General features: G+C 44.6%; 1 protein-coding gene across 5 annotated transcripts in view; it reads right to left on the minus strand.

The window, feature by feature from the left end:
- Positions 1-25,680, minus strand: part of STARD13 (StAR related lipid transfer domain containing 13) — a 492,723-nt gene that overhangs the window by 397,320 nt on the left and 69,723 nt on the right. Inside the window, exon 1 of one of the 5 annotated variants that reach the window (XM_027828297.3) lies at positions 1,512-1,688. The exons of the other annotated variants lie outside the window; for them this stretch is intronic. The gene's annotated coding sequence lies outside the window, so the exon portion shown is untranslated. Of the gene's footprint in view, positions 1-1,511; positions 1,689-25,680 lie in introns of those variants that run through there. 5 annotated transcript variants of the gene reach the window in all.

A 25,680-nucleotide genomic window follows, 5' to 3' on the forward strand; every position in this document is an offset into this window, starting at 1 on the left:
GTGTTCCAAGGCCTCTGCAAATAGTCGCTCGTGACCGGTGGTTCCTCTTCAGAGGTGGTCTCCAAGGCAGGTTTTACTGTACAAGTAAGTGGGGACTGACATATAGACATTTATAGGTTAAACAATGATCATATGTGGCACGAGTGTGGATTTAGAAGGGCCCACCCATTGCAGGATCTTAACGTACAGATCTCTGGAAATTCAGAGGTGAGTCAACCTAAATTCTGTTGCTTTAGTCACTCACATAAAAAGCTCTGCAACACGGATCTGCAAGACAGCAGAATTAGTAATACAGGTATGAATATCTGAACTTGCAGGTTCTAAAATGCAATAGTAAACATGCTGGAAAAGGTCCTTAAACCTTAATGAATGGAGACATTAACTTAATCATATTTGGGAGAGCCTAAGTCTGTATTCTAATGCTAGCTATTACCAGGCACTAATGTAGGTAAAAATTTGGAAGAGAAATAAAAATCTTTAGGACATGCTTGTTTTCTTTTAATCCAGGAGAAAAACAAAACAGAGGCTATCTCCAAGTTTCTCAGCTCGCCTACTTTGAATTGACTGGAATCAAACTAAGATTGCCCCCAAAGCGGCTTAAGAAAAATCACAAAAGAAGCTGCACAGAAGCATTACAAGAGGTAAAAAGTGCAATACAATAAGCATAAGAACACATACCACTCATTACATAATAAGAAATTTATACTGGCAGCCTCAATTTTATTTTCTAAAGAAAACTTCATACAAATCAACATTACATTCAGTAGAGATTTTTAATAGCGCAATTAAAATGCTAAAGAATATTAAATGTCTTGCAATCTGATGCCTGGAAATGTGTATGTACAAGCATACACACAGTCATAATCATCATGATATATTGGTCTGATCCTGTTTTTCTTTCACACCCAAAACTCTTATTCAAGTCCATCAAATTTTGGATGGAGATCATAACCAGTGTACATATTACTTTTAACCATAAGCTGGGGAAAATGGACAAAAACATCTAATATACATATTCTCAATTGCATTTTCTTTATTTAATAAAGAGAATTATTTTCTGTAGCAAATGCTGCATTGCAAATGAGCATACTTTTTCATATGGTAACTCTAATAATAGATAACTTATGTTATCTCTGCAGGCATTAGTTAAATTGGTACATTTCAGTATTTTCATTTTCAGTAAAGTTGGCATGTTAAAAAAGTTGACAGAGTAGATCAATGTGTGGAATTTCTTTACTTTTCATGAAACGACCTTAGGCTTGAACTGACAAACTAAAGTAATGAAACAAGCACCGACCTAGGCTGCAATAGCACACATCTCATTTTAAATAACTGGCTTTAACTCCCAAACTGTCTTATACGATTGTCTCCGTTTTACAGTAACTTTGTTTAAGGACTACTATTCACTTAGAAACTCTCTTTCCTTACAAACGAAGCAAAAAGATTTGAGAAATACAGACCAGTACAAACTAGGTGATCAGGAATACTTCTGTTACGGAGGATATTTTTACCTGTTTTGTAAGATAACCCCATATTTTTCAAGTCAGTTAATTTCCATAAGCGTAACAACAGGAATTCAGTAGACAGAAAGATCCTCCAAGTCTTGGGGCAGAACAGAAAAAGAAGTGAATAGATCCTTAACAAAAGGCATTTCAGCTAGCTTGCTGCACAAGGACTCTGTCAACAGAAGTATGTGTGAGAATCCCTGGGGCTAGAACAGCCTTCTGCAAGCACTGGCCAAATTATTCAGAGAAAGAGACAGACAGAAAAAAAGGGGGAGAAAGAGAGGGAGAGAGCATGCTTGGTAGGAACACCAGGCACTTCTAAAAATACAGTGTGACCTCATTCTTCATACTATGCCAGACCCTAACATTGCCTTTATCACCTGAAGCACCTGGAGTCAGTTTCATGTTGACTGCAGGATGGTTTTGTTGCTGTCAGTTTTTGAAAGGACAGGCTGAGAAACTCCTTTGGAAGCTCTTTCGAGCCAGCATGAAGGAGACCAAAAGCAGCTTCCCAAATTACTTCCATTACTACTTTGTTTGTGTTGAGAGTGACTTTAAGAGCTGCATTTACAGCCCAAATTTCAGTAGCTCTCCCTTTTTGCAATCATAGTTTTACAGATAATTTTGCACCCACTATTAAGTGTGCACACAATTTAGGTCACTGGGACATCCAAGTCCCTGACTGTATTTACAAATCAGATATTTGAAAATCTAGTCTGAAAAGTGTAACCATGAAGAGAACACAGAACATTATGTAGGAGAATTCTAATGAATTAGAACTTATTATAAAAGAATTTTCTGTGTTGCTTTTGATCAGAACAGATAGTACAAATGGAAAAGCTGCAATACTAGTTCTCCTCTGAGGAACTTTAACTTTTTCTTAGTTTTTCAGATCTATATAACATCTTTCATCCTTAAATAGCCAAAAGCACGTTACAGACTGTGGCAAATTATACAATCCCACCCACTCATTTCACCGAGTCAGAATAGATCTCTAGTCTAGAGGGAGAGCTCTAAATGTTGGGCGTATTTAAGCCTGATGCAGCCAGATTGACTTGATTAGGGCTACACAGGGTGTCAATCACCACAGAACTTGGCATATATATGAATGACTCACTCAGCAAAATGCAGCCATCTCTTGAGTAGAACAAAGCAGCCATTCTTCAACAAGTATACTACACAACAGTTTTAGTTGTTAGCAGAGGAAGTAAAGAATCTATTTTCCACTTTAAACTTTAAGGGACATTTTTGATAGGCTGAACATACATTAGACATGTTTGAAGTTAATTTGGTCAGGGATGTTAACACCCTTGCTGCTGTGAAATCTGCCTTGGATTTGTGTTTCAGTCTAAAAACAACAACATCCTCAACAGCACTGCCAATGTCAATGCAAGGATTGTGGGGAGGCAGTCTGTACAATTTATTAATACTGGCTGATATTATAAAGTTATGACATTTCTGTATCACGGATGGCCTCTCTGTCTATCCACCATTGCTAACAAACCTTGAAGCATCTACCTTTCAAACCAAGGACAAAAGTGAATACTAGTCAAACTTCAATGAGAACAAAAGAGTGACTGTGATCTAAGGGAACCCAGTTCTCTCCAACTTTCCTCAGAGGACTGGAGGTTTGGAGAGTAGAAATTCCCCAAGAAGGACAAAGAGACAGGGGTGACAAAGCAGGAGGTTGTAAAAGGACGAACAGGTGGAAGGTTCAAGAGACACACACAAGAAGTTTTGGGCAGGAGATGGACTGGCCAAGGTCAAAAAAGGCTCTATGTTTCAGAACCCAGGCCACGGTACTGCAACAAAATGACCCTGGATGACCCTGATCCCAGCCTAAAGAATGCCCTGGAGTGGTCAGGAAATTGAAGCAGGGAAATGCATTTAGGGTTTATTATTTTTGTAACAGAGCTTAGACAGTTTGACTGCAAAGATCTCAGCTCTCAGGAGGGGAGCCAGATAGAAGATCTGTACCCGGAGAGTGTGCCTAAGGACCCCAAGACAGGGACAGTGCCTGGACTCTGTTGAAGCTCTGGAGGCTTAAAACTAATGGGAGTCCGCAGCTGGATCCTCTCACAGCAATCTGGTCAGTGGTCAAGGGGGGAAGCTCAACTGGAGCTATACCAGCTCCCTAACACCATGTTGGAACAATGGTTTAGTTGTGACTTAGAGGGAAGAATGACACCTACACAATCACTGACACTACTTGGAGAACCTAGATATTTACTGGATGAAGCTTTTTCCTTGTTAGTTTATGTAATTTGGGTCTTGACCTTACAAATCTTTATGATACGTGCAGCCGGGAGACAAAGGTTGTTGTGAAGTAGAGCAAAGGAAGCAGCAGCTTTGCAGGGGCACAAGTAAACTTAAGCACTAGACCTAGTGCTTTGCACTTAGCAGACATCAGTCTCAAGCTCCTTGCCTACCTGATCCCTTACTCGCAAGACAGCAAGAAAGAGGCAGGGTATAAAGGAGAGAATTGGCTCCTGAGGATACATGGTTTTCAATACGATCCTCAGCATGTAACTAGAGCACTTACCTATTCAGGTCCTTCTCTGCCTTACTCCTGCCACTAGGCAGGAGTAATTAGTGGCCCTGCAGCACTGTATTTATTAATCCAGATTTTAGTTCCCATACACTCCCTGTTCTATTCAGCATATATTATCTTGCACTTATGATTAAGGCTAACGTTTTGTCACAGATATTTATAGTAAAAGTCACAGAGGGGTCATGGGCAAAAAAGAAAAATTCACGGAAGCCAGGACATGTCCGTGACTTTTACTAAAAATATCCAGGACAAAATGGGGATCTGTGGGTCCCCACACCGCCTGAAGCGGGGCAGCTGCACAGGAGCTAGGAGCCACCTGCAGAAACTGGGGCCTGCGGGGTAACCCTGCCGCCTGCAGCTCCGAGGGCTTGCATTGGCTGGGAGCTTGAGGTTCCTCCACCACCAGGAGCTCGGGGGTTCCCCGCTACCCCTGTGAGCTCAGGGGTTCCCCCACCGCCCCTGGCGGCTGAGAGCTCGGGGGTTCCCCAGCTGCCCCCCTGTGGTCAGGAGCTTGGGGGTTCCCCTACCTCCCGTGGCAGCTGGGAGCTCGGGGGTTCACCCACTGCCCCCGCGAGCTCACGGGTTCCCCTGCCACTGGCAGCTCCGCGGAGGCCAGGAGCCCCAGAGTACCCCACTGCCCGTGGTGGCTTGGCGCTCTGGGGGCCGCTAGAGGTGGGAGGGTACCCCACAGCTCCCTGCCTCCACGGGCGGTGCCGGGGGGGTGACCCTGCAGCTCCAGAGCACTGCAGGCTGAAGTCACAGAGGTCACTGGAAGTCATGGATTGCATGACTTCTGCGACCTCCATGACTAAATCGTAGCCTTACTTATGATGTACAGGATCAAACTCTTATAAGATTTTCCCAGTGGGTTAGTCTTAAAATCTGAGGTACCTTAAAATTATCATCTCGTGGGATCATTGCTAAAATTCCGAATACTTTGGGGAAAGAAGGTTAGTGTAAAATATCTCATTTTGTCTTTAAACAAGTAACATGGTAGACACTTTATTCATGGCCCTATAATATCTTTGCTTTGTTTTTGTACAACCAGCACAAGGACTATAAGGCAACTGTTCCTAGAGTCAAACATGAACCAATTGTACCTTATAATTTAAAATGAACCCTGGATGAGCTATGCAGGAAAATATCTATCTCCCTCCAGAATGATAACCATACCATTGTTAAAATCCTAGCTCTTCATCTGGAATGCCAATCAAAAACAATTCCAGGACACAGAGTTTGTTGCAACTAGGAATGTGTGTGTGTGAATCTGCTGACCCTCTACTCTACATACTGCCTCTCCTCTTGAAACTGTTAAGAGAATTTCACTAAGTTTGTTTCTTGGTTGCCCAGCAGATGTGCTGGGATCTGACCACTTTGGTTAGAAACTGGAATACATTCTTCCTGTATTGAAAAATGCTTTTATATAAAGTGGGCAAATTTAGGGTCATGTTGCCCTTGACAAAGTATCTTCAAGATGCTCTTAGGACTGATGAAACAGGCATGGAATAAGACAGCCACCTCTGACTCTGAATTATCAGACACATAGATGAACATGATATGTAGTGGAAGAGTCAACACTGCTTTTGTAAAAGGAAATCATACCTCACCAATCTATTAGAATTCTTTGAGGGGGTGGGAGGTCAACAAACATGTTGCCAATGATGATACAGTGGATATAGTGTACTTAGATTTTCAGAAAACCTTTGACAAGTTCCCTCACTAAAGGCTCTTAAGCAAAGTAAGCTGTCATGCATGAGAGGGAAGGTTCTCTCTTGAATCAGTAACCAGTTAAAGATAGGAAATAAAGGGTAGGAATAAATGTTGAGTTTTCACAGTGGAGAAAGGTAAATAGCAGAGTCTCCAAAGGATCTGTACTGGGACCAGAGTTTCTTCAAAATATTCATAAATGATCTGGAAAATGGGTAAACAGTGAGGTGGCAAAGTTTGCAAAAAATACAAAATGACTCAGGATAGTTAAGTCTAAAGCAGACAGCGAAGAGTTACAAAGGAGTTTTACAAAACTGGGTGACTGGGCAAGAAAATGACAGATGAAATTCAAAGTAATGCACACTGGAAAACGTAATCCCAACTATACATACAAAATTATGGGATCTAAATTATCTGTTTCCATGCAAGAAAAATCTTGGAGTTATTGTGGATAGTTCTCTGAAATCATCCATTCTTCATGCACTGGCAGTCAGAAAAAGCTAACAGTGTTAGGAACTTTTAGGAAAGGGATAGATAAGACATAAAATATTGTAATGCCATTATATAAATCAATGGTACAGTCACACCTTTAATACTGTATGCAGTTCTGGTCACCCCATCTAAAAAAAATATTAGAATTGGAAAAAAGTAAAGTACAATAAAAAAGGGCAACAAAAAGATTAGGAGTATTGAAAAGTTTCCATATGAGGAGACATTAAAAAGACTGGAACTGTTCATCTTGAAAAAGAGAGAAGGGGAGGAGAGGGGGAATATGCTAGAGGTCTATAAAATCATGAATGGTTTTGAGAAAATGAATAGGGATGTGTTATTTACCCCATCGCATAACACAAGAACAAGAGTCACCCTAGAAATTAATAGGCAGCAGGTTTAAAACAAACATAGGGAAGTATTTTTTCACACAACGCACAGTCAACCTGTGGAACTCATTGCCGGGGATGTTGTGTAGTCCAAAAGTACAACTATGTTAAAAAAAAACAACCTAGGTAAGTTCATGGAGCATAGGTCCATCAATGGCTATTAGCCAAGTTAGTCAGGGATGCTCTGGGTCTCCTTAAACCTCTGAATGCTAGAAGCTGGGACTGGCCAACGGGATGGATCACTCCATAAATTACCCTTTCTAGTCACTCCCTCTGAAGCATCTGGCACCTGCTACTGTCATAAGACAGGATACTAGGTAGATGGACCATTGGTCTGACCCAGTTTGGCCATTCTTATAAATTACTGTAATTGGCTGTATATAAGGATGAGCACATTGACTTAAAAAGCTTCACTTGGTCCAGAATGCATCAGCCCCCACAATGCAACACTACCAGCCTCCAAAAACACATCCCTCCAGATCCTGGGAACTACAGGCCAGTCAGTCTCACCTCAGTCCCCGGAAAAATCATGGAGCAGGTCCTCAAGGAATCAATCCTGAAGCACTTACACGAGAGGAAAGTGATCAGGAACAGTCAGCATGGATTCACCAAGGGAAGGTCATGCCTTACTAATCTAATCGTCTTCTATGATGAGATTACTGGTTCTGTGGATGAAGGGAAAGCAGTGGATGTATTGTTTCTTGACTTTAGCAAAGCTTTTGACACGGTCTCCCACAGTATTCTTGTCAGCAAGTTAAGGAAGTATGGGCTGGATGAATGCACTATAAGGTGGGTAGAAAGTTGGCTAGATTGTCGGGCTCAACAGGTAGTGATCAATGGCTCCATGTCTAGTTGGCAGCCGGTATCAAGTGGAATGCCCCAAGGGTCGGTCCTGGGGCCGGTTTTGTTCAATATCTTCATTAATGATCTGGAGGATGGTGTGGATTGCACTCTCAGCAAATTTGCAGATGATACTAAACTAGGAGGAGTGGTAGATACGCTGGAGGGCAGGGATAGGATACAGAGGGAACTAGACAAATTGCAGGATTGGGCCAAAAGAAATCTGATGAGGTTCAACAAGGATAAGTGCAGGGTCCTGCACTTAGGACGGAAGAACCCAATGCACCGCTACAGACTAGGGACCGAATGGCTAGGCAGCAGGTCTGCAGAAAAGGACCTAGGGGTTACAGTGGACGAGAAGCTGGATATGAGTCAACAGTGTGCCCTTGTTGCCAAGAAGGCCAATGGCATTTTGGGATGTATACGTAGGGGCATAGCCAGCAGATCGAGGGACGTGATCGTTCCCCTCTATTCGACATTGGTGAGGCCTCATCTGGAGTACTGTGTCCAGTTTTGGGCCCCGCACAACAAGAAGGATATGGATAAATTGGAGAGAGTCCAGCGAAGGGCAACAAAAATGATTAGGGGACTGGAACACATGACTTATGAGGAGAGGCTGAGGGAACTGGGATTGTTTAGTCTGCAGAAGAGAAGAATGAGGGGGGATTTGATAGCTGCTTTCAACTATCTGAGGATGGTTCTAGACTATTCTCAGTGGTAGAAGAGGACAGAACAAGGAGTAATGGTCTCAAATTGCAGTGGGGGAGGTTTAGGTTGGATATTAGGAAAAACTTTTTCACTAGGAGGGTGGTGAAACACTGGAATGGGTTACCTAGGGAGGTGGTAGAATCTCCTTCCTTAGAAGTTTTTAAGGTCAGGCTTGACAAAGCCCTGGCTGGGATGATTTAGTTGGGGATTGATCCTGCTTTGAGCAGGGGGTTGGACTAGATGACCTCCTGAGGTCCCTTCCAACCCTGATATTCTATGATTCTATGAGTGCTCTGCTCACTACTTGGGCTCCCCATAAGGCATCAGGTTAAATTCAAAGTCTCTATCTGTTAATCTTCAAAGTCCTTCATGGAACTGGTTCAAGATACTTAGGAGATCACCTTCCTCTTTACTATGATGATCTTCCTCAACATTTGTGCTCCTTGGGAATAGGCATATGTCAAATTTCAAAGGTAAAACCCATAAGAAAATGGGAGAGAGATTTGTGAGCCTTGGCCCAAAGCTATGGAATGCCGTTCTAAAAGAAATTGGAAAAAAGATAAATCTCACTCCCTGCCTTCAGAGCAAAGCATAAAATTTGCTTCTTCAGTTTAGCCTTCCCACAGTTACAACAGAAGGAGCGGGGGAGGAATGAAGAAAGGAGAAGATGGAAGAGGAGGAGATAAAACGAAAGAGAAAATATAGAAGTCTTAGCTGCGTATGGGGAAGTAAAAGGGAATGTAGACCACTGACCTTATATGGTTGTAATAGTCCTTGTAAGGTACTCAGATATTATAGTATATGGTAGTATCTGACAAGATATCTAGGGATCAGCTAAACAGATTAATAGACTCTTAGTAAGAAGCTATATTTTTTGACATCAAAGAAGTGTAAATTAGGGCCACAGACTTGGAAAAAAGAAGAGAGCTGAAATAAGAGAGCACTTGCTTTACTGCGCCAGATAGATCAACAGGTTAAAAAAAAAACCCCTCTCATTGGCAGTATTCTGCGGTGTAGAAACCTGTATCCACACCTCAGCATTACTATTATTGTGGAAAATGTTAGGGCTAAAGAGGAATACAATAAAAAGTCAGAGAGAACAAGACCATTAGTACTATATGTATTAAATCCGTTCATGATAGCTTAGCTTCCCAGGTTTATACACTACTGGTCTTTTAAAACCTCTGCAGTATTTGTGGCACCACATTACATTTCTCAAATGAAGTAGACTGTTTAATACAATATTTGCAAACAAAGCTTGAATAAGCAGAGCTTTGATTTATGAAATGCATCAATATGATAATGAGGATTTTAGCTGGGCAATTAGTTTTAAATTGTATAAGCCCACACTAGCTCTTGTTATTATGAATGCAAAGGTTTATAAGGTCAATTCTGAGTTCAGTATTTAAGAATTCTTTATTATTCTTGTACCTGGTAATTCAGAGCTTGTAACAAATTAAAGTCTTGGTGATACTTTCCAAATCCAATAGCATACAAATACTGCAAAACAGATTCTGATAGCTCTTTACATGAAAATATCTGCAGGTGCTTACACAATAATTTAATTAATGTGCCATTTCACATAACAAATCTTCCCCACTTCCAGACTGATTCTGGACACTGGTAATGTCTCTCTCCTCCTCTCCCATCAGTGATAATGGATTCTATAAAGAGGTGACCCTAGAAATAAACACGTACTAGTACAATGATTCAAGCCTAAGGGCAAGCTCCTTCTCTGAGATCTGCTTGGTGGATCTGAGATAACTAACAGAAGTGAAGGCTTGTGTCAGCTGCTATGAAAATGTCTTGTTTCAGTGGCTCTCCCTGTGCACCCAATATGTATGTGTACGGGAAAGGAGGGGCTCCCTGGACCCCCCTGCGTCCCACTGTCCTTCATTTACCTCCTCTTCTCCCCCAGTTGATAGTCTTTGGGGGTGGGGGAAATCTCTCTGTAGGCTACCACACACTGGCCCCGGTTTGGCTCTTGTTCCTCCTTCCCTTTTGCAAGAGAGGGAAGATCTGGCTGGAACAAGGACGAGTCTCTCAGGCAGCCTCTAGAGAGTCAGCTCTAAGGGCTCAGTCTAACAAAGTCTATTGCCCTTTCACGGGGTGTGTCGGTCTACTGTCAGTCAGGACGGCTTCAGGTGCGGTGTGTCTCCCAGCTGTCTCCTCCTTGGCTGGACTCACTCTGTTCCCAGCACTCCCAGGACAAAGCAACGTTCTTGTTTATTGCCCCTTCCTGTGGGGAATTTGTCCTTTTAAGCTCCTCTCCATACAGGCTGAGCAAGCCTTGCAGATGTGCCTCCTTAGTCTGGAATAGGCCCAGAGGAGCTCATTAGCCTCCATACCAAAGTGAGGGCATGTCCTTTCACATACCCCACCCCTCAAGACGGGAAGACTGTCCGGGGTTGGGTTGTCTCCCACAAAAAGAAGTCTGCATTAGGAGTACAGCTTTTCCCTAAGGAATAGTTTTCTACTTAGATAAAGGACCAGGTGTTCTTCCCCTTCAAAGTCTTATGAAAGGACGGTGCCAAACCCAACATCCGAGTGCAATATGAATTCCAGAGAGAAATCGGGCTGAATAGCATGGGTGCCAGGCATAGTCATGCTTTCAGTTCTCTGAATGCTTCTTCGCACTGCCTATCCCAATGGATCTTCTTAGGATTGTTGACTTAGGTCCATAACTAGGACCGTGATTGAGGCAAAGCCAGAGATAAACCACGGGTAATATCCTGCCAGACCAAGAAAACGTCTGATTTGCCTCTTCGTCTGGGGGATGCACCGTGACATGCTGTGAGGGCTTCCACCTTATCGATCACTGCCTTCACAAGACCACCTCCTATGCAGTACTCCAAATAGGTCACTTTGCTCAGAACCACCTTACACTTCGCCAGGTTGGCTGTAAGTCCTGTCTCCTGTAGGGCTTTTAACACCTCCCTTAAATACTGTAAGTGGTCTTCCCAGGTGGGACTGTAGATGATGTCATCAATGTAGGCCACAGCGTACTGATAGTGGGGGTTCAGGATCTTATTCATAAGTCGTTGGATGGTAGCGTCAGCTCCATGGAGAAGAAAGGCATGGTCTTAAATTGGAAGTGCCCAAAAGGAGTGGAGAAAGCAGTTTTCTCTTGTGAGGAAGAGGATAAGGGAATCTGCCAGTAACCTTTTATCAGGTCAATAGTGCTTAGGTATTTTGCTGGTCCCAGTCATTCTAACAACTTCTCCACCTTTGGCGTTGGGTAGAGGTCAAATTTTGTGATGACACTGACCTTCCTGAAGTCGATGCAGAATGGAACTGTACCGTCTGGTTTGGGAATGAGAAGTATGGGCCTCTTCCATTCGCTTTTGGATTCTATAATCCTCCCCTAACCCCAATATCCAGCATCATTCCCACATCTTTCGGGGTAAGGTCTAGGGTTCTCTTGGACTACCTGGCCAGGGGTAGTCTCTAGGTGATGTTGGAACAACTGCATCCTCCCCGGGAAGTTGGAGAACACTGTGGCAAAGTCTCTAATTACTTGGAGGAGTTGTTTCTTTTGTGCAGGGGAGAGCCCTTTGGCCCTGGTACAGTTGCTGGGGCCTTGCCACTAGGCACCTGGGGCCCCAGTTTGGGTTCTGCCGAAATAGGAGTTATCAGCAGGACCTTTCATGCCCTCCAAGATTTCAGAAGGTTCATGTGGTTTCCTTCCTTCTCCCAAGTAGTCTGATCTCATAGTCCACAGGCCCTACCTGCATGACCACTTCAAATGGACCCTGCCATCAGGCCATTAATTTAGACTTGGCTGAGGTCATTAGTAGAAGAACACCGTCGTCTAGCTGTAAAGTTTGTAGCCATGCCCCCTTATTGTAATTCTGTTCCTGGGTGTGCTTGGCCTTCTAATTCTCCCTAGTGAACACCCCCATGTTTTTGAGTTGCTCCCTTAACTGCAGGATATATTGGGTTGCGCGTAAGGCCCCCCACATCTTGCTCTTCCCACCCTTTTCACAGCAGGTTCGAGATGCCCTGCGGTTGGTGACCATAGAACAACTCAAATGGGGAGAATCCCATAGAGGCTTGTGAGACCTCCCTTGTGGCAAATAGGAGTGGTGGAAGTAGCTGGTCCCACTGCTTGGGGTCGTCACTAACAAAGCACTTCAACATCACTTCAGGGTCTTATTAAACTGTTCTTCAAGACTGTTGGTCTGCAGGTGATACACCAAGGTCTTCGGAGACTTGACCTTCAGAAGGGAGCATAATTCCTGCATCAGTTAGGAAGTGAAGTCAGTCCTTTGGTCCAACAATATTTCATGGGGAAATCCTATGTGTGAGAAGAGCTTTAAGAGCACTGGAGATATAGCTGTCGCTTTTGGGGAGCAGAGAGGAATGGCCTCTGGATATCTGGCTGCATAGTGTACAATCACTAATATATACTGGTGCCCTGCGGCATTTTTTTTCCTAGCGGTCCAATCATGTCCAACCCAATTCTTTCTAGCGGGGTCTCGATCAAGGACAGGGGGACCAAGGGTACCTTGGGGTTCCTCTGCTGCTATCTAGTTGACATTCTGGGCAGGAGGAACTATATTTTCTCACTTCATGGTGTATGCCTGGCCAGTAGAATCAGGCTAATATCCAACGTCTTTTCTCTCCCCAGATGTCCCGCTGGGGATGTCAACGCCGCTCAGCAGTAGCAGCACAGAACTAGCAGCTGGTCCCACATCACCCCCGTTTGATGATTCTTCTTGATATGATACAACTGCTCCTTCTTGAGTGCAAAGTGTGGGTACAGATAGTCTCCTTGAGACTGTCACTTTTTCATCTATGGAGTCCAGTTGCACGTATGCATGGCTTAATGTAGGGTCACTCCTTTGTTCTACAACAAAATTCCTGTCCAAAAAGAAGGTTTCCAGGTCCCAATGGTCTGTCTCTTCCTCCCCCATGGGGTCTGTGGCTGCATTGCTCAGGACATCCCTTCCCCGGGGTCATCGGCTTCTCCAAGGTTTACCAAGCTCCAGGGAGCTGGGGTCGCCACTTGGTTCCTGTTCTTGTTTTCAGTCTCAATCTGGCTATTAATGACCTGCCAGAGAAAAGGCCAGTCTCAGCCTCCAATCACAGTATGGGCTCCCACTAACAGCTGTAACTGCTGGCTCGGGTAGGTCTTGACATTGCCATGGATACACTGAAGCTGGATCATGTTCTTGGGAGTCGCATCGTTTCCCACCATGGAGGCCTGGACCACCACCTGGCTGCAGCCAGAGTCCCTGAACCAGCTTCCCCTGGACTGTCACCAGTACAATCAACTTAGAGGGAGTTTTTTTTACGGGCCCAGTTTTCTACTGTCCAGCCCTGGGCATACCCACATTCCATCACTGGGTGTTCTCTCATGTGCCCTGTCAGCCCACAAGACTAGCATGTTATTGGGCTGGGAGTCACCAGCCTGTTGCCTAGGTCTAGGTCGGCCCAACAGCAGGATGCTGGCCAGACCTCCATCTGTGAGCCCTTCCTCCATCATCTGGAGTGCCGGGCGATTCCACGGGCTGCATGACCCCCAAGTTAGGCCTCCTTGTGCTCCTAGGCCTGTCTCGGTCCCAAAGGCCAGTCTGCCTGCCTGGGAGGACCCATTTCGAATCGGTCCCTTGTGGGGGTCTGCTGTAGGTGCTAGCTCACATCCCCTCTCCCCTGGACCCCTTGCCCTGCTGATGTTCAGAGTGACTCTGCCTTGAGTGACCCATCAGCTTCTACAGAGTCATCCATTAATCTGACTGCTTCTGATAGTGTCCCTGGGCAATGCTGTAGTACCCATTCCCTGCCTTCCACGAGCAATATCTTTATAAATTACTCTGTAACAATGGTCTCAGCCACTTGGGTGAGTGTTCTTCTGAGTGGAACCACTTCTAGCAGTGCTCCTTCAATTGCTGTGCTACCATGCAGGGTTATGCCCCCTTGGGGTATCTCTTGGGCCTAAACCATTGGTGGTAGATCTCATCTGAAATATCCAGATAGTCTAAGATGGCCTACTTAACTTCTTTTTAATCCTTCACTCATTCCAAGTCTAGATCATGGTAGGTGGCCTGTGCCAGACCTGTTAGGGCCCACTGTTCCAGGGGGGGCCACTGGACTGCCAGTTCTACTTCTCAAATGTGACTAAAAAAGCTTCAGGGTCATCCTCCAGTCCCATCTTGGTGAACTTCACTAGTATAGGCAGAGGTACCCCTCCAGTGTAAGCATGATCCTCTGGCACTCCCTGCAGGCGTATGGCCAGTACAATTTGCTGGAGCATTTCCTTTCAGAACTCTTGCTGCTGGCTCATCAGTTCCCTCAGCAGCTGTTGTCATTGGGTGATCTGAACCTACTGCTGCAGCAACTGGTGTTGAAAATGCTGCTGCTGTTCCATAGCTTGTTGCTGCTGCATTTCCACAATGTACAACTGCTCTGGCTCCATCTTGTATGGAGCAGCTGAGCTGTATTACCTCCAAGTCTTTTTGTTTGTTTTGTTTTTAGAACCCTGGTATCAGGCATAATACTGCCCGTATTCTCCACCAATTTGTGGGAGGGAACGTGCTCCCTGGATCCCCTTGCGTCCCCTGGTCCTAGGGTGACCAGACAGCAAATGTGAAAAATCGGGACAGGGGTAGGGGGGTAATAGGAGCCTATATAAGAAAAAGACCCTAAAATCGGGACTGTCCCTATAAAATCGGGACATCTGGTCACCCTACATGGTCCTTCAGTTTCCCCTTCTTCTCCCCAGTTGACAGTCTTTGGGGCGATCTCTCTGTGGGCTACTGCCCACAGTCCAGGGTTTGGCTCTTGCTCCTCCTTCCCCTTTGCAAGAGAGAGAAGATTCGGCAGGAACACAGATCATTCTCTCAGGCAGCCCCTAGACTACAGAGTCAGCTTTAAAGGCTCAGTCTAAAAGAGTCTATTGCCACTTTACAGGATTTACCTTCTACCCCTCTTCCTGGGGCTTATTGTTCTACCGTACGTCAGGATGGCTTTGGACATAGTGTGCCACCAGGCTGTCTACTCCTTGGCTGGACTCACTCTGTTCCCAGCAGTCCCTGGGCAGAGCAACCTTCTTCCTATTCACTGCCCCTTTCTGTGGAAAGATTCCCCCTTTTAAGCTCATCTCCCTCCAGGCTAAGCAAGCTTTGCAGGTGTGCCTCATTAGCTCGTTAGCCTCCTTTATACCAGGGCAAGGGCGTGTCCCTTCACAATGTGCATGAGCGGCAGTTGCAGTGAATCCTTGCATGGTCCATTCCCAGAGACAGGCAGAAGAATAAAAGTTTGAGTTTTACATTTAAGTTAGACAAAAGCTGTTGAGTCGTCCAGCAGGACCAAAATGGCCAGCTATCCCCAGTTGAAAAACACTCTCATAGTCAGGAATTACCTCCTGCTAAGTGCAGTCTTAGTGCTAAAGCTGGCCTGGATTCCTATCTAAGATGTCAGTAACCAATCAATTCTGAAGCACTTAGAGGAGAGGAAAGTGATCAGGAACAGTCAGCATAGATTCACCAAGGGCAAGTCATGCCTGGCTAATCTAATTGCCTTCTATGATGAGATAACTGGCTCTGTGGATGAGGGGAAAGCAGTGGACATGTTATTCCTTGACTTTAACAAAGCTTTTGATACGGTCTCCCACAGTATTCTTGCCAGCAAGTTAAAGTAGTATGGGCTGAATGAATGGACTATAAGGTGGATAGAAAGCTAGCTAGATCATCGGGCTCAACAGGTAGTGATCAATGGCCCCATATCTAGTTGGCAGCCGAGATCAAGTGGAGTGCCCCAAGGGTCAGTCCTGGGGCTGGTTTTGTTCAATATCTTCATTAATGATCTGGAGGATAGCGTAGATTGAACTCTCAGCAAGTTTGCAGATGACATTAAACTGGGAGGAGTGGTAGATATGCTGGAGGGTAGGGATAGGATACAGAGGGACCTGGACAAATTAGAGGATTGGGCCAAAAGAAATCTGATGAGGTTCAACAAGGACAAGTGCAGAGTCCTGCACTTAGGACGGAAGAATCCCATGCACCGCTACAGACTAGGGACCGAATGGCTTGGCAGCAGTTCTGCAGAAAAGGACCTAGGGGTTACAGTGGACGAGAAGCTGGATATGAGTCAACAGTGTGCCCTTGTTGCCAAGAAGGCCAATGGCATTTTGGGATGTATACGTAGGGGCATTGCCAGCAGATCGAGGGACGTGATCGTTCCCCTCTATTCGACATTGGTGAGGCCTCATCTGGAGTACTGTGTCCAGTTTTGGGCCCCACACTACAAGAAGGATGTGGAAAAATTGGAGAGAGTCCAGCAAAGGGCAACAAAAATGATTAGGGGACTGGAACACATGACTTATGAGGAGAGGCTGAGGGAACTGGGATTGTTTAGTCTGCAGAAGAGAAGAATGAGGGGGGATTTGATAGCTGCTTTCAACTACCTGAAAGGGGGTTCCAAAGAGGATGGATCTAGACTGTTCTCTGTGGTAGCAGATGACAGAACGAGGAGTAATGGTCTCAAGTTGCAGTGGGGGAGGTTTAGGTTGGATATTAGGAAAAACTTTTTCACTAGGAGGGTGGTGAAACACTGGAATGCGTTACCTAGGGAGGTGGTGGAATCTCCTTCCTTAGAAGTTTTTAAGGTCAGGCTTGACAAAGCCCTGGCTGGGATGATTTAGTTGGGGATTGGTCCTGCTTTGAGCAGGGGGTTGGACTAGATGACCTCCTGAGGTCCCTTCCAACCCTGATATTCTATGATTCTATGGGATTGACTAAAATTGCCATCTTAATCACCTTCCCTAAAAAGGGCAAGGGGTCCAGCAGCAAGGAATGGTTTCTTGAAGAGGGGGTTGGACAAGACACCTTGTATTTGCAAGAAATGATTAAATACAGCTCCTAGTAAGTGGATAACTGTTGCTTAACTCTGATCCTATGTTTTCTACCAACTTGTCCCAGAGATCTCCCCCACACATATTGGTGACATGTAACCATACTAAAGAATCTCTGAGTAAAGTATGTGTCTAGTTCTTGAGCCCTCATTTTCAAAGTGTCCGCTGACTTCTAGGGCCAAGTTTTCCAATGGGCTTCTGTCAGGGAGCCAGCAGTTGTCCAAGGTGCCGCTTTGCTTAAGGGCAGTAGTACCCAGCGGTGAGAGTCTAAGAGGGTTCTCCTCTGGCAGGAGTAAGTAGCTAAAGTACAAGGCGCTGCTCTCTAGCGGTAGTATTGCCTGGTGGTGGAAGTCCACTGGGGTCTGCTCTCTCTCATGGATGTAGCATGCAGTGGCAAGAGTTGAACAGGGGCTGCTCTCTCTAGCAGCTGTAGTTCCCAGTAGCAAGTGTAGGGAGAGTAGGGGAACCCAGGCTCACCCTACTCCACTGGGTTCCAACCCAGGGCTCTTTAAAACCAGTTACCTTATTACAGGGCTCCCTATCCCGAAGCGCATCCCCTGGATCGCTTCCTACCCTTCGTTCCATCTCTGGTAGCTCTTTCGCTGGTTGCAGCACATTGTCCCCTTCAGTCCCTGTGGTTGCCTGGCTTCCCGTGGCATAGTCAGGGTGCTTGGCCTCAGTGGTTTGGAGTTCTGACAGCTTCTTGGCAGGAGCCTGCTGCACATAGCCGCTGTCCTTCTCAGCCAACCTAGACTGAGCTGAGCCGCTTCCTTTTGTATGCTCCCTACACTGGGAGCATGGCCAGCAAGGGTATGCCTCTAGGGCCCAAAGTACTTTGTTCATCACTGCATTGCCAGCGTGGGGTTGATATACCCCATCACAGCCTCATCTTGGCTTCCATTTGTACATATGCAACTTTCCACACGTAAACCAGCTGCATGCAAAATATTTTGTACATTTTAAGGCCAGAAGAGTCTGTTATGATCATCCAGTCGGATTCCTTGCTCAACACAGGCCACAGAATTTCATTCAGTCATTCTTACATTGTTCCCAATAACTTGTGGTTATTCAGAGCCTATCTTTTCGAAAAATATTCAAACTTGATTCTTTAATTTTTATTCCAAGTGATGGAGAATTTATTTCTACCCTTACTAACTGTTCCAATGATTAATCACCCTCAGTGTTAAACTCTGGCATCTTATTTCCAGTTTGAACTTTTTAGCTTTAACTTTCAGTCATTGAAACTTGTTATGTCTTTGTTTGCTAGATTAAAGAGTATCAAATTTCTTTCTCTGGAGGGAGCATTTAGACTATTATCAATTCACCCTTTAACTTTCTCTTTGATAAACAAAAGAGATCTAGCTCTTTAAGTATCTCAATATAAGGCATGTTTTCCAGACCTCAAATAATTTTTGGAGCTCTTCTCTGAACCCCTTCCTACTTTTCAACATCACTGACCCCCAACCCCTGCCCCATGATTCTTCTTGGCCTCCTCCTGACCCCTGGCAGCATGACTCCAGGCAGAGCAACATTTCCTTTGGCTTCTCGACATGTTCACTATGATATGGAGCAGAACTCAGACTCAGATTCAGCAAAGCACTTAGGCAAGTGGGTCCAATCCTCAAAAGGTATTTAGGTGCCTAACTCCCATTGACATCAACATGACAGTCATATACACCAAACCACATGGACTTTGGTGTATATGACATCAACATGACAGTCATATACACCAAACCCCATGGACTTTGGAATGCATTTAATTACTGACACCAAGTCCTGGAAAGAAAAAAATGGTTGTTTCTGTAAGTAGAGCCTATCCACCATCATTAAATATAAAGGCCACCATTCTTCTTTCAAAAGCCAACCGCTTTGGCAGCTCTAACTGTATTAAATTACCACTGAGAAAAATGATTCCCTTCATCTTTCTATTGCAACTACACAGTGTGCTGTACTAGCCTTAGAGATATTCCTTACATCAGAGCCCTGCAGTTGAGAGTCATTAATCCTATTTTGACATCAGAGCAGGGCAAAATTAATTAATTTCTTCCCTGGAGATAAAAAAAGAGAGACTAGCTGCATGGTTTCAAGTCCTGACCCAGCCTGAGAAGTGTCAAGAATCCAGATGCAGTCTTCATTCATTAAAAATCCTAGTGTGTTCATCTGTATATTTTACATGCTTATTATAAGCACATGCTTTTATAGGATAGCATGCCCGCTAGCACCACCACACCGAGTTCACGATTTGCAAGTAAACCAGTTTTCTTATGGATGTATAACTTAGCTATTTTTAAGTTTCAGAGTAGCAGCCGTGTTAGTCTGTGGCCACAAAAAGAAAAGGAGTACTTGTGGCACCTTAGCTATTGTAAATCAAATAAGGCTGAAACCTTTGCATGTATTTGTCATCCTATATACAGACTTTTTTTAACCAAAAGGAATAAAGATCACTTAAGTCATTTTTAGTTAAAAAGCAGCTCAGTGGATAGATTTTTGACATTTTCATTAGCTTTCGTTTCATTAGTTTGAAAGTAGCTTTGCACGGATAAAGGCCAAAATTTTCAAAAGCAACTTGTTGGGTCCTCAACTTGAGACACCTTAAAGGAGCCTGATGAGAAAGTGCTGAGGACCCACATTTTGAAAAATCAGACCTCTTTAAGGCATCTCATGCTGGGCACCAAAAATCACTAATCACTTTTGAAATTCTTGACCTGATCTGAGTTGAAAAAAATATCAGTGAGCATTCAACAACATGTATTTTTTTAAGATTGTATCAATGTGTTTGCAAAAAACTGGTTTACTTGCAAATTGTTAACTCAGTGTGGTGGCGCTAGCGGGCATGCTATCCTATAAAAGCATGTGCTTATAATGTCCAAGTAGCATACTACTGTATTTTTAATCTAGTAAATCTTCAACAGAAGTTTATTTATGAAAAGTGCATTTTGAAGCTAAATTACGAAGGATTTGCTGATCATAGGGAAGCTGTAGAAAGATCAAAATAGTAATGAAGGATTGTATAGCAGTGGGAAATTGGCTGTATCGCTTAATTGTTCATTTCCAGACTTCGTAGGGTTTTTTGTTTTGGTTTGGGTGTTTTTTTTGATGTGTTGAACATTTATCAATAAAGTGCCATAGTGTTGTTTGGGTGATAGCTGGGGTCCCTTGGAGCCCCACTTTCAACCTCAACTTTTTTCTATCAAAGTTTTTTGTTTATACATTTCCTTTTTTTAAAAAAATGAGCTCCCAAATGCAAGAGGAGCTGCCACAGAAGGTCTGCAGGAGTGGAATCCTTCTCTAACAGATGTTATAACACCATCAAAGCAAGACTCCCCTCATCCAGGCATTATTTAATCTAATGTGTTATGTAGTGACAGGAGCTGGTGACAGTGGATGGTTGATTGGAATAAAGTAGGAAGTGGAAACTTTTATCCACATGGAAATCCTTTAAGCCTTTTCTTGTCTTCTATATCTCCCCAGGTCCCCTCTACATTTACCCTAGTTTTTTGCAACTACTTTCCATGCCCGCCTCCTTTATGCTGCTGGGGTCACCTGTACCCTCCCTTCATGACCATTCAGTGTTCTGCCCTCTTCTCCTGACTCCACACATGCCCCTACCATTCTGAGACTGGGAGGCATGATTTTATGCCACTCTTCCCTGGACCTAGCCATCCAAGTCCCTTTCAGTCCCCTACCCCCATCTCCAAGCCACTACTCCATGCCCCTTCCCAGGCTTCTGCTATGTTTCCCCCCTGTCTCCCACCCATTCCCTACCCCTCCAATCATCTCTGGCTGAGGCCAGTAGCTGAAGTCAGATACTCAGTTTACACATATCGACATTTATATACTTTAAAATAACTCTTTAGATTTTTAAAGCCTCCCCATTCCCCCTCCCCAAAAGACTAAAAGGCCCATCTCAGCATGGCCTACAAAACCAAATCATATTTAAGATTTCTAGGCCCAGCCATTTATGAGATATGATGAGCCCAAACAGTATTAAAATAATTTCTCAGCAAAGTACAGCTAAATATTCACAACACCTTAAATTTAACACTCTGTCAGAATGTTACTACATTTCTCAGAAAATCAAACATATCTCATATCTTAGGGTGAGATACAGCATGTAACATTTCAGGAGAATTGGGTTCTTTTTGGAGAAATTAGGGAGAAGGGGGTTGTTTGAAAATCAGGCTTTTAAAAGAGAGCTAGCTTCAGCCTTAAATATGGAGCTTGTAATACCAATGTATAGTATATTCTGGGGGTGATAGAGAGAATGCATCATAGGAGCATGGGTTTAGGAAAAGGAAGTAAAGGCAAATGTTGGAGGGAGAGGAAGAGAATATAAGGGGAGTGGTGGCACCTGGAGAGGATTTTGGAGGGTAGGGCCAGTAAGGGAGGGATTATGAGTGAGAGAAGCAGAAGGAAGCCTCAACAAATAGCCAGTCAACAGAGCGAAAAGGTCACTGGTTTAGTTCCACCCCAGGTGAGTAGTGAGCTACTGCCAGTTGGTAGGTAGTCTTTGTAAAATGAGTTGGTGGTTTCAGTCCATTTACCACCACCAGTCCCAAGAGGTATCCTTCTCTCAGCCCAGGGACAGAAGGAATGCACATGGGGATTTAACCAGTGATGAGCTGCCAGAAGCTGAAGAACCAGTTCCTTCAGTTGCTCCGGGTCTTTGGTGGCACTGAAGGACCCGCCACCGAAGTGCCACCAAAGGCTCGGAGTGAATGAAGGGCCCGCCGCCGAAGGCTCAGAGTGCTGCTGGGTGAGTAAAAATTAACAGGGGAGTCTCCCAAACCGGGACGGGCAGGACGGTCCTGCAGGCCGCATGTGGCCCGCGGGCCTCAGTTTGCCCACCCCTTTAACAATCGGTTCTAAACCGGCTTCTAAATTTAACAACCAGTTTGCACGAACCAGTGCAAACCGGCTCCAGCTCACCACTGGATTTAACTCTCCTTCCTGCAAACAGTCCCCTGAAAGTCAGGCTTGCTGATGGAGCAGCGTGGGGAAGCTATGTTTTAACCCATGCTGTGTTTGGTTTGTGGAATAGGGACTTAAATTTCTATTTCTTTGACTTTATACAGAGTAACACCAGGGGAGCAGAGAATCGGTAGCTGAAGTGCTGAGAAGAACAGAGCAACATAAAGGCAGCTGAAAGAATCAGAGAGGAAAGAAAACGGTGGGACACTATTGTGCTTATTTCATTACTGTCTGATAGCACATATTTTTAGTTAGCCAAGATCCTTTTGATTTCTAAGCACTGAGCACATTTGTGAGCTGAAATACAGAGATCAGAAGGGCAGGAAGAGCAGAAATAGAATCATGTTAAAAGAGGGCTCAAGGCACACACTGTGCTATGACATGTTTGTAGTTTACTAACTCCCTTTTAAATGAAAATTTCCAGATTAAGATTTTTGAACACACAAGAGACCGAAATAGCTGCTACGGGAGAACAGCAAGAGCATAACATTCTGGAGACTTCCACCTGTGTTTCTTTAGTGGGGCTCTCGATAAAAAGCGAGAGCCCTTCCAAGCCTTTACACTGAGCCCACTCCATGATGGGACAGGGTTCTATGAATATGGCGAGCGTGAAATTCATAGAATCACAGAAGTTTAGACTGGAAGGGACCTCAATAGGTCATCTAGTCCAGTCCCCTGCACTAATGGCAGGACTAAATAACTAAACCATTCCTGACAGGTGTTTGTCTCGCCTGTTCTGAAATACCTCCAATGATGGAGATTCCACAACTTCCCTAGGCAATTTCTTCCAGTGCTTAGCTACCCTGACAGTTAGGACGTTTTTCCTAATGTCCAACCTAAACCTCCCCAATTTAAGCCCACTGCTTCTTGTCCTATCCTCAGAGGTTAAAGAGAAAAAAAAATTCACCTTCCTTCTTGTAACAACCTTTTATGTTCCCCCTCAGTTTTCTCTTCTCCAGACTAAACAAACCCATTTTTCCCCCAATTTTTCTTGTAGGTCCTGTTTTCTAGGCCTTTAATAATTTTTGTTGCTCTTCTCTGGACTTTCTCCAATTTGTCCACATCTTTCCTGAATGTGGCGCCCAGAACTGGACACAGTACTCCATCTGAGGCCTAATCAGTGCGGAATAGAGTGGAAGAATTACTTATTGTGTCTTGCTTACAATCCTCCTGCTAATACATTCCAGAATGATGACTGATTTTTTTTTGCAACAGCGTTACACTGTTGACTCATATTTAGCTTGTGATCCACTATGACCCCCAGATCCCTTTCCGCAGTACTCCTTCCTAGGCAGTCATTTCCCATTTTGTATGTGTGTGGTTGATTGTTCCTTTCTAAGTGGAGTACTTTGCATTTGTCCTTATTACATTTCATTTTGTTTACTTCAGACCATTTCTCCAGTTTATCCAGATCATTTTGAATTTTAATCCTATCCTCCAAAGCACTTGCAACCCCTCCTAGCTTGGTATAGTCCACAAACGTTATAAATATACTCTCTATGCCATTATTTCAACAATCTATGAAGATATTGAAGAGAACCAGACCCAGGACTGATCCCTCCGGGATCCCACTTGTTATGTCCTTCCAGCTTGACTGTGAACCACTGATAACTACTCTCTGGGAATGGTTTTCTAACCAGTTATGCACTCACCTTATAGTAGCTCCATCTAGGTCGCATTTCCCTAGTTTGTTTTTGAGAAGGTCATGCAAGACAGTATCAAAAAGCCTTACTAAAGTCAAGATATACCACATCTACCACTCCCCGCAATCCATAAGCTTGTGACCCTGTCAAAGAAAGCTATTAAGTTGGTTTGATACAATTTGTTCTTGACAAATTCATGTTGACTGTTACTTATCACCTTATTGTCTTCTAGGTGCTTGCAAATTGATTGCTTGATTATTTTATCCATTATCTTTCCGGGTACTGAAGTTAAGTTGCCTGGTCTGTAATTCCCTGGCTTGTCCTTAGTCCCGTTTTTATAGATGGGCACTATATTTGCCCTTTTACGGTCCTCTGGAATCTCACCCACTTCATGAGTTTTCAAAGATAATCACTAATGGGTCAGACAGCTTCTCAGTCAGCAACTTGAATATTCTAGGGTGTATTTCATCAGGCCCTGCTGACTTGAAGAGATCTAACTTGTCTAAGTAATTCTTAGCTTGTTCTTTCTCTCAGATTGTACCTCATTTTCACTGGTGTTCACTATGTTACATGTCCCATCACTACTAACCTTCATGCGTGTAATCCCATTGACTTCAATGACATTTGTGATGAATTAGTTAAACAGGGCACTACAACTTCCATCAGCCTCCACCGCACTGCACTGCTCTTTCCCCTTGCTATAAGGGTCCTGATCAGGAAGTTCCTGGGCTCTTCTTCCCAGCTCTTTGGGGGAAGCAGCAGCAACATGGCGAGCCATGAGCTGCAGAGATGCTGGATGCAGAAAGCTATCCCCAGGAAGTGTATAAAGAGCTGTGTATAGAATAGGCTGTGACTGCCAGACATTAAACCTAATTGCTTTAGGAGCCTAAATCTCCTTTTCAAGAGTGATTTAGGAACTTAGGAGCCTAAATTCCATTCAACAGATGATGGGATTTAGGCTCCTAAGTGCCTACATCCCTTCTGAAAATGAGACAGGATCCTAAATCTGTTAGGCATTGCAACGCCGACCAGAGCAACAACTATCTACCTTTAAAAATCTGGGCCATAGGAACTAAAGGTCCTTGCCTGGGACCCACATCCTGGAGTAATTTGATTTCATCAGAACGTCACCTTTCATTTTTTAAAAAGAGAGTTTCAAGTACTCATGGTCACAGGTGCCGACTTTTCAAACTGCTCAACCCACAGCTCCGCCCCAGGCCCCACCCCACCCATTCCCACCCCTGCCCTGCCCTCGCTTTGCCTCTTCCCGCTCAGTTCCACCCCCTCCCCTGAGCGTGCTGTGTCCTTGTTCCTTCCCCCTCCCTCACAGCCTCCCTGCATGCCATGAAACAACTGATTGCAGTGGGCGGGAGGCACAGGGAGGGAGAGGGAGGCGCTGATCCGCAGGGCCCGCCAGTGGGTGGGAGGCGCTGGGGGAGTGAAGGGGGAGCTGATGGTGGGAGCTGCTCAGCACCCACCATTTTTCCCCTGTGGGTGTTCCAGCCCTGGAGCACCAACGCAGTCGGTGCCTATGCTAATGGTTATGAAGAAAAGTTTGAAAAGGTGAACAAAGGGTAATTGATGCAACAACAGCTGTTTCTGTGGAGAGAGAGAACTAGCTCTGAGAGGTGTGAGCTGCCCCTCATACATCTCAATCGGGTATTAACCCCAAATCATGCCAACTTTCTCTCTGAGTTTCACGAGGGGAAAAATGTAGGTGGACTACTCTGCTGACCCAAGCAAAAACACCCTGGGTTCTGAGGTAAGTACTATGGGGAAGAGGGGCTCCTCTGTCTTCACCCCTGCCTCTCCAAGGTGGTGAGGGAAACAGTCCCTGGAAAAATCATGGAGCAGGTCCTCAAGGAAACCATTTTGAAGCACTTGGACGAGCGAAGGTGATCAGGAACAGTCAGCGTGGATTCACCAAGGGCAAGTCATGCCTGGCCAACCTCATTGCCTTCTGTGATGAGATAACTGGCACTGTGGATATGGGGAAAGCAGTGGACGTGATATATATCTTGAC

Source organism: Chelonia mydas, chromosome 1 (assembly GCF_015237465.2).
Source record: "Chelonia mydas isolate rCheMyd1 chromosome 1, rCheMyd1.pri.v2, whole genome shotgun sequence".
Taxonomy (NCBI): domain Eukaryota; kingdom Metazoa; phylum Chordata; order Testudines; family Cheloniidae; genus Chelonia; species Chelonia mydas.